Here is a 7,447-nt window from a genome sequence, read left to right as displayed (position 1 = left end):
AAAGAAATCTGGAACCATAGATACGAGCATCAGCAACAGAATACAAGAGATGGAAGAGAGAATCTCAGGTGCAGAAGATTCCATAGAGAACATCAGCACAACAATCAAGGAAAATGTAAAATGCAAAAAGATCCTAACTCAAAACATCCAAGAAATACAGGACGCAATGAGAAGACCAAACCTACGGATAATAGGAGTGGATGAGAATGAAGATTTTCAACTCAAAGGACCAGCAAACATCTTCAACAAAATTATAGAAGAAAACTTCCCAAATCTAAAGAAAGAGATGCCCATGAACATACAAGAAGCCTACAGAACTCCAAATAGACTGGACCAGAAAAGAAATACCTCCCGACACATTATAATCAGAGCAACAAATGCTCTAAATAAAGATAGAATACTAAAAGCAGTAAGAGAAAAAGGCCAAGTAACATATAAAGGCAAGCCTATCAGAATTACACCAGATTTTTCACCAGAGACTAGGAAAGCCAGAAGATCGTGGACGGATGTTATACAGACACTAAAAGAACACAAATTCCAGCCCAGGCTACTATACCCAGCCAAACTCTCAATTAACATAGATGGAGAAACCAAAGTATTCCACGACAAAACCAAATTCACACATTATCTCTCCACGAATCCAGCCCTTCAAAGGATAATAACAGAAAAAAACCAATACAAGGACAGGAACCATGCCCTAGAAACAACAAGAAGGTAATCCCTCAACAAACCTAAAAGAAGACAGCCACAAGAACAAAATGCCAACTTTAACAACAAAAATAACAGGAAACAACAATTACTTTCCCTTAATATCTCTTAATATCAATGGACTCAACTCCCCGATAAAAAGACATAGACTAACAAACTGGCTACACAAACAAGACCCAACATTTTGCTGCCTACAGGAAACTCATCTCAGAGAAAAGGATAGACACTACCTCAGAATGAAAGGCTGGAAAACAATTTTCCAAGCAAATGGCATGAAGAAACAAACTGGAGTAGCCATTCTAATATCTGATAAGATTGACTTCCAACCCAAAGTCATTAAAAAAGACAGGGAGGGACACTTCATACTCATCAAAGGTAAAATCCTCCAAGAGGAACTATCAATCCTGAATATCTATGCTCCAAATACAAAGGCAGCCACATTCATTAAAGAAACTTTAGTAAAGCTCAAAGCACACATTGCACCTCATACAATAATAGTGGGAGACTTCAACACACCACTTTCACCAATGGACAGATCATGGAAACAGAAACTAAACAGGGACACAGTGAAACTAAGAGAAATTATGAATCAAATGGATCTGGCAGATATCTACAGAACATTCTATCCTAAAACAAAAGGATATACCTTCTTCTCAGCACCTCATGGTACCTTCTCCAAAATTGACCACATAATTGGTCACAAAGCAGGCCTCAACAGATATAAAAATATTGAAATTGTCCCATGCATCCTATCAGATCACCATGGACTAAGGCTGATCTTCAATAACAGAATAAATAATAGAAAGCCAACCTTCACGTGGAATCTGAACAACACTCTTCTCAATGATACCTTGGTCAAGGAAGGAATAAAGAAAGAAATTAAGGACTTTTTAGAGTTCAATGAAAATGAAGCCACAACATACCCAAACTTATGGGACACAATGAAAGAATTTCTAAGAGGAAAACTCATAGCTCTGAGTGCCTCCAAAAGGAAACTAGAGAGAGCACACATTAGCAGCTTGACAACACACCTAAAAGCACTAGAACAAAAGGAAGCAAATTCACCCAAGAGGAGTAGACGGCAGGAAATAATCAAACTCAGGGGTGAAATCAACCCAGTGGAAACAAGAAAAACTATTCAAAGAATCAACCAATCAAGGAGCTGGTTCTTTGAGAAAATCAACAAGATAGATAAACCCTTAGCCAGACTCACTAGAGGGCACAGGGAAAGCATCCTAATTAACAAAATCAGAAATGAAAAAGGAGACATAACAACAGATCCTGAAGACATCCAAAACACCATCAGATCCTTCTACCAAAGGCTATGCTCAACAAAACTGGAGAACCTGGATGAAATGGAGAAGTTCCTAGACAGATACCAGGTACCAAAGTTGAATCAAGATCAGGTTAATGATCTAAACAGCCCTATATCCCCCAAAGAAATAGAAGCAGTCATTAATAGTCTCCCAACTAAAAAAAGCCCAGGACCAGATGGGTTTAGTGCAGAGTTCTATCAGACCTTCAAAGAAGATCTAATCCCAGTTCTTCACAAACTATTCCACAAAATAGAAACAGAAGGTACTCTACCCAACTCATTCTATGAAGCCACAATTACTCTGACACCTAAACCACAAAAAGACCCAACAAAGATAGAAAACTTCAGACCAATATCCCTTATGAATATTGATGCAAAAATCCTCAATAAAGTTCTTGCTAACCGAATCCAAGAACACATCAAAACAATCATCCATCCTGACCAAGTAGGTTTCATCCCAGGGATGCAGGGATGGTTCAATATACGGAAATCCATCAACGTAATCCAGTATATAAACAAACTCAAAGACAAAAACCACATGGTCATCTCCTTAGATGCGGAAAAAGCATTTGACAAGATCCAACACCCATTCATGATAAAAGTCTTGGAAAGATCAGGAATTCAAGGCCCATACCTAAACATGATAAAAGCAATCTACAGCAAACCAGTAGCCAACATCAAAGTAAATGGTGAGAAGCTTGAAGCAATCCCTCTAAAATCAGGGACTAGACAAGGCTGTCCACTTTCTCCATACCTATTCAACATTGTACTTGAAGTCCTAGTCAGAGCAATTCGACAACAAAAGGAGATCAAAGGGATATAAACTGGAAAAGATGAAGTCAAAATATCACTTATTTCAGATGATATGATAGTATATATAAGTGACCCTAAAAATTCCACCAGAGAACTCCTAAGCCTGATAAACAGCTTCTGTGAAGTAGCTGGATATAAAATTAACTCAAACAAATCAATGGCCTTTCTCTACACAAAGAATAAACAGGCTGAGAAAGAAATTAGGGAAACAACACCCTTCTCAATAGTCACAAATAATATAAAATATCTTGGCGTGACTCTAACTAAGGAAGTGAAAGATCTGTATAATAAAAACTTCAAGTCTCTGAAGAAAGAAATTATAGAAGATCTCAGAAGATGGAAAGATCTCCCATGCTCATGGATTGGCAGGATCAACATTGTAAAAATGGCTATCTTGCCAAAAGCAATCTACAGATTCAATGCAATCCCCATCAAAATTCCAAATCAATTCTTCAACGAATTAGAAAGTGCAATCTGCAAATTCATCTGGAATAACAAAAAACCTAGGATAGCAAAAACTCTTCTCAAGGATAAAAGAACCTCTGGTGGAATCACCATGCCGGACCTAAAGCTCTACTACAGAGCAATTGTGATAAAAACTGCATGGTACTGGTATAGTGACAGACAAATAGACCAATGGAATAGAATTGAAGACCCAGAAATGAACCCACACACCTATGGTCACTTGATCTTCGACAAGGGAGCTAAAAACATCCAGTGGAAGAAAGACAGCATTTTCAACAAATGGTGCTGGCACAACTGGTTGTTAACATGTAGAAGAATGCGAATCGATCCATTCCTATCTCCTTGTACTAAGGTCAAGTCTAAGTGGATCAAGGAACTTCACATAAAACCAGAGACACTGAAACTTATAGAGGAGAAAGTGGGGAAAAGCCTTGAAGATATGGGCACAGGGGAAAAATTCCTGAATAGAACAGTAATGGCTTGTGCTGTAAGATCGAGAATTGACAAGTGGGACCTCATGAAACTACAAAGCTTCTGCAAGGCTAAAGACACCATCAATAAGACAAAAAAACCACCAACAGATTGGGAAAGGATCTTCACCTATCCTAAATCAGATAAGGGACTAATATCCAATATATATAAAGAACTCAAGAAGGTGGACTCCAGAAAGTCAAATAACCCCATTAAAAAATGGGGCTCAGAACTGAACAAAGAATTCTCACCTGAGGAATACCGAATGGCAGAGAAGCACCTGAAAAAATGTTCAACATCCTTAATCATCAGGGAAATGCAAATCAAAACAACCCTGAGATTCCACCTCACACCAGTCAGAATGGCTAAGATCAAAAATTCAGGTGACAGCAGATGCTGGCGAGGATGTGGAGAAAGAGGAACACTCCTCCATTGTTGGTGGGATTGCAAGCTAGTACAACCACTCTGGAAATCAGTCTGGCGGTTCCTCAGAAAATTGGACATAGTACTACCGGAGGATAAAGCAATACCTCTCCTGGGCATATATCCAGAAGATGTCCCAACCGGTAAAAAGGACACATGCTCCACTATGTTCATAGCAGCCCTATTTATAATAGCCAGAAGCTGGAAAGAACCCAGATGTCCCTCAACAGAGGAATGGATACAGAAATTATGGTACATTTACACAATGGAGTACTACTCAGCTATTAAAAAGAATGAATTTATGAAATTCCTAGCCAAATGTATGGACCTGGAGGGCATCATCTTGAGTGAAGTAACACAATCACAAAAGAACTCACACAATATGTATTCATTGATAAGTGGATATTAGCCCAAAACTTAGGATACCCAAGATATAAGATACAATTTGATAAACGCATGAAACTCAAGAAGAATGAAGACCAAAGTGTGGACACTGTGCACCTTCTTAGAATTGGGAACAAAACACCCAGGGAAGGAGTTACAGAGACAAAGTTCGTAGCTGTGATGAAAGGATGGACCATTTAGAGACTGCTGTATCCAGGGATCCGTCCCATAATCAGCTTCTAAACGCTGACACCATTGCATACACTAGCAAGATTTTGCTGAAAGGACCCAAATATAGCTGTCTCTTGTGAGATGATGCCGGGGCCTAGCAAACACAGGAGTGGATGTTCACAGTCAGCTATTGGATGAATCACAGGGCTCCCAATGGAGAAGCTAGAGAAAGTACCCAAGGAGCTAAAGGGATCTGCAACCCTATTGTTGGAACAACATAATGTACTAACCAGAACCCTGGAGCTCTTGTCTCTAGCTGCAAATGTATCGAAAGATGGCCTAGTCGGCCATCAATGGAAAGAGAGGCCCATTGGACTTGCAAACTTTATATGCCCCAATATAGGGGAATGCCAGGGCCAAAAGAATGGGAATGGGTGGGTAGGGAAGTGGGGGGCGCTATGGGGGACTTTTGGGATAGTATTGGAAATGTAATTGAGGAAAATATGTAATAAAAAAAGTAAATAAATAAATATATTTAAAAAAAAAAAAAAAAAAAAGAACTCACCATCCTCCTGTGTAGATCCTTGCTTAGCCACGTTCATTGTCACTTTGCTCACACTAGCCAGTGAGGTAACATAGACCCTTAAAGACAAATGTCCTATGATCTTTCTCATCTACAGCTCCTAGTTCTAATCCTTCAGATCTGAGTATTCAATGTGGAGCAACAGAGAGGGAGATAGTAGTATACTAAAGATTTGAATGAGAAAATTAGAAAAATGGAGAAGGGCTTTCATTAAAAAAGGGAGGAAAGTCAATACAGTAAGGGTGTATGAAAAAGTCAAGAGATACATGGGAGTGGTTGGAAAGAGGAAATGGAAGGGGCAAGTATTGTAATAGTATTTTATCCTTAAAATACTATTACATAAATATAATAAATAAATAAATATAAATATATAAATATATACTGCAATAATATATAATAAAATGTAATATATATAAAATATGAATAAAATATAAAAGAAAAGGGGGTCAGGAATTTGAGAACTAGTGGGGAACATGAGAGGGCCTAAGAAGAAGAGTAATTTAGTAATTTCAGTATACATACATGAAAATATAAAAAACAATATTCTGTAGAAAAAATATATATGATGTTGGGTGGTGTGTGGACCAGGGGTCTAGGAGTAGTTGAATTTTGAGAAATGATTCATAGATATAACCTAAATATATTTTTATAAATGTATGAAATTATCAAACAACTAAAAAGGGGGAAAAACAATAGGCTGAAGCATACACTTAAACTCTGATATACCATTGAAAGTTACACATACTGGCTTATCTCATAGGTTCTATTCCCCAGTCCTCACATGAAAGCTCACACATTTCTGTAACTCTAGTTCCAGATCCAAAACCATATTCTGGCTTCTGTGGGCACCAGACAATCATGTATCACACAGACACATACGCCAAATTTCTATACACATAAAATAACCTTTTAAAAGATACCATCAGACTTCTAAAGTAATACAAATCCTAAGTACCCTATTAAATGGCAATAATTTATATCTATTTATACATGGTGGTATTAAATTAGGTATTAGATATTTAACCAAACTCAAAACTAAGCAAGTATAAAAATTTGAGCAACTTGTTTGTCCACCAGAACTAGATGGTAAGGCTCCAAGTGAAAATATAGCATTTTATTAAGACATAGGAAAATCAAGCTGTAACTTATCTGAAAACTTCTTTCGGCTAACAAGCTTTGACAGTGCTAGCAGGTAATATGCAGACCACTGGGAGAGAAAAAGCATCAGTGACATCACCCACTGGTGAACACTACATGCCACAATATTAACCCATCAGTCAGTCAAGATGTGCTCATTAAATAAATAGTGGCACCAAGATTATTCTAGTAACCAATTGTTTTCAAATTGATTTGAGACTTGTTCCACAGGGAATTTATGTCTGTTACTACAAATCTGGTCAAAAGTCCAAAGCTCAGGAGGTCATATGTATTATGGAGGAACCGTATTGCTAAATAGGCACGTTGTGAAATTTTCTTCTAGATATATGTTTATATACAGACATTAGTACTACCTTCAATCTTGGCCAGAGAAAATTTTCTCTGTAATGGTCAGCACTTAATCCAGAGACTCATAACTAATCTGTCCTGAAAACAGAGACTATTGAGTGTTAAAGCCTAAATGAACATCTATATCAACCCCAATCACAGATCTGAGAACATTGTGAATCAGGGCACAGAAATAAAGTAAGATATAAACAAATGAGTGAAATGTTATAAAATATTGTATCCTGGACATGATATTGTCACTGTACTCACAAATTTACTATAGCTGAAGTTACCTTTATAAGACCAGGCCCAACTAGATCTAACAATTTCCACTAAGTTTCAAACAACCACAACAATAATTGGCTTCCTTGTATTACAAAAATATGATATGACAGCAAGGGGAAAGAAGACAGATTGGGGATGATTAGCAGAGTTAGAAAGATGGGGTGCAAATGATCCAAATACCTCTTTTATACATAGGAAAATGCTAAAAATAAAAATATATCCTATTCATTACTTTGAGCACATTATTTAATTTTCTGAAAATTCAGACATTCTGTCTTTAAAATTGCAATGGAATGACAATGACATTGTTAGGTTGTTGCTATGACAATTAAGATACAGTATAT

The sequence above is a fragment of the Mus caroli genome, unplaced genomic scaffold (genome assembly GCF_978045245.1).
Source record: "Mus caroli unplaced genomic scaffold, Mus_caroli_1 scaffold_5, whole genome shotgun sequence".
NCBI classification, from domain to species: domain Eukaryota; kingdom Metazoa; phylum Chordata; class Mammalia; order Rodentia; family Muridae; genus Mus; species Mus caroli.
This window is presented reverse-complemented; position numbering follows the sequence as displayed.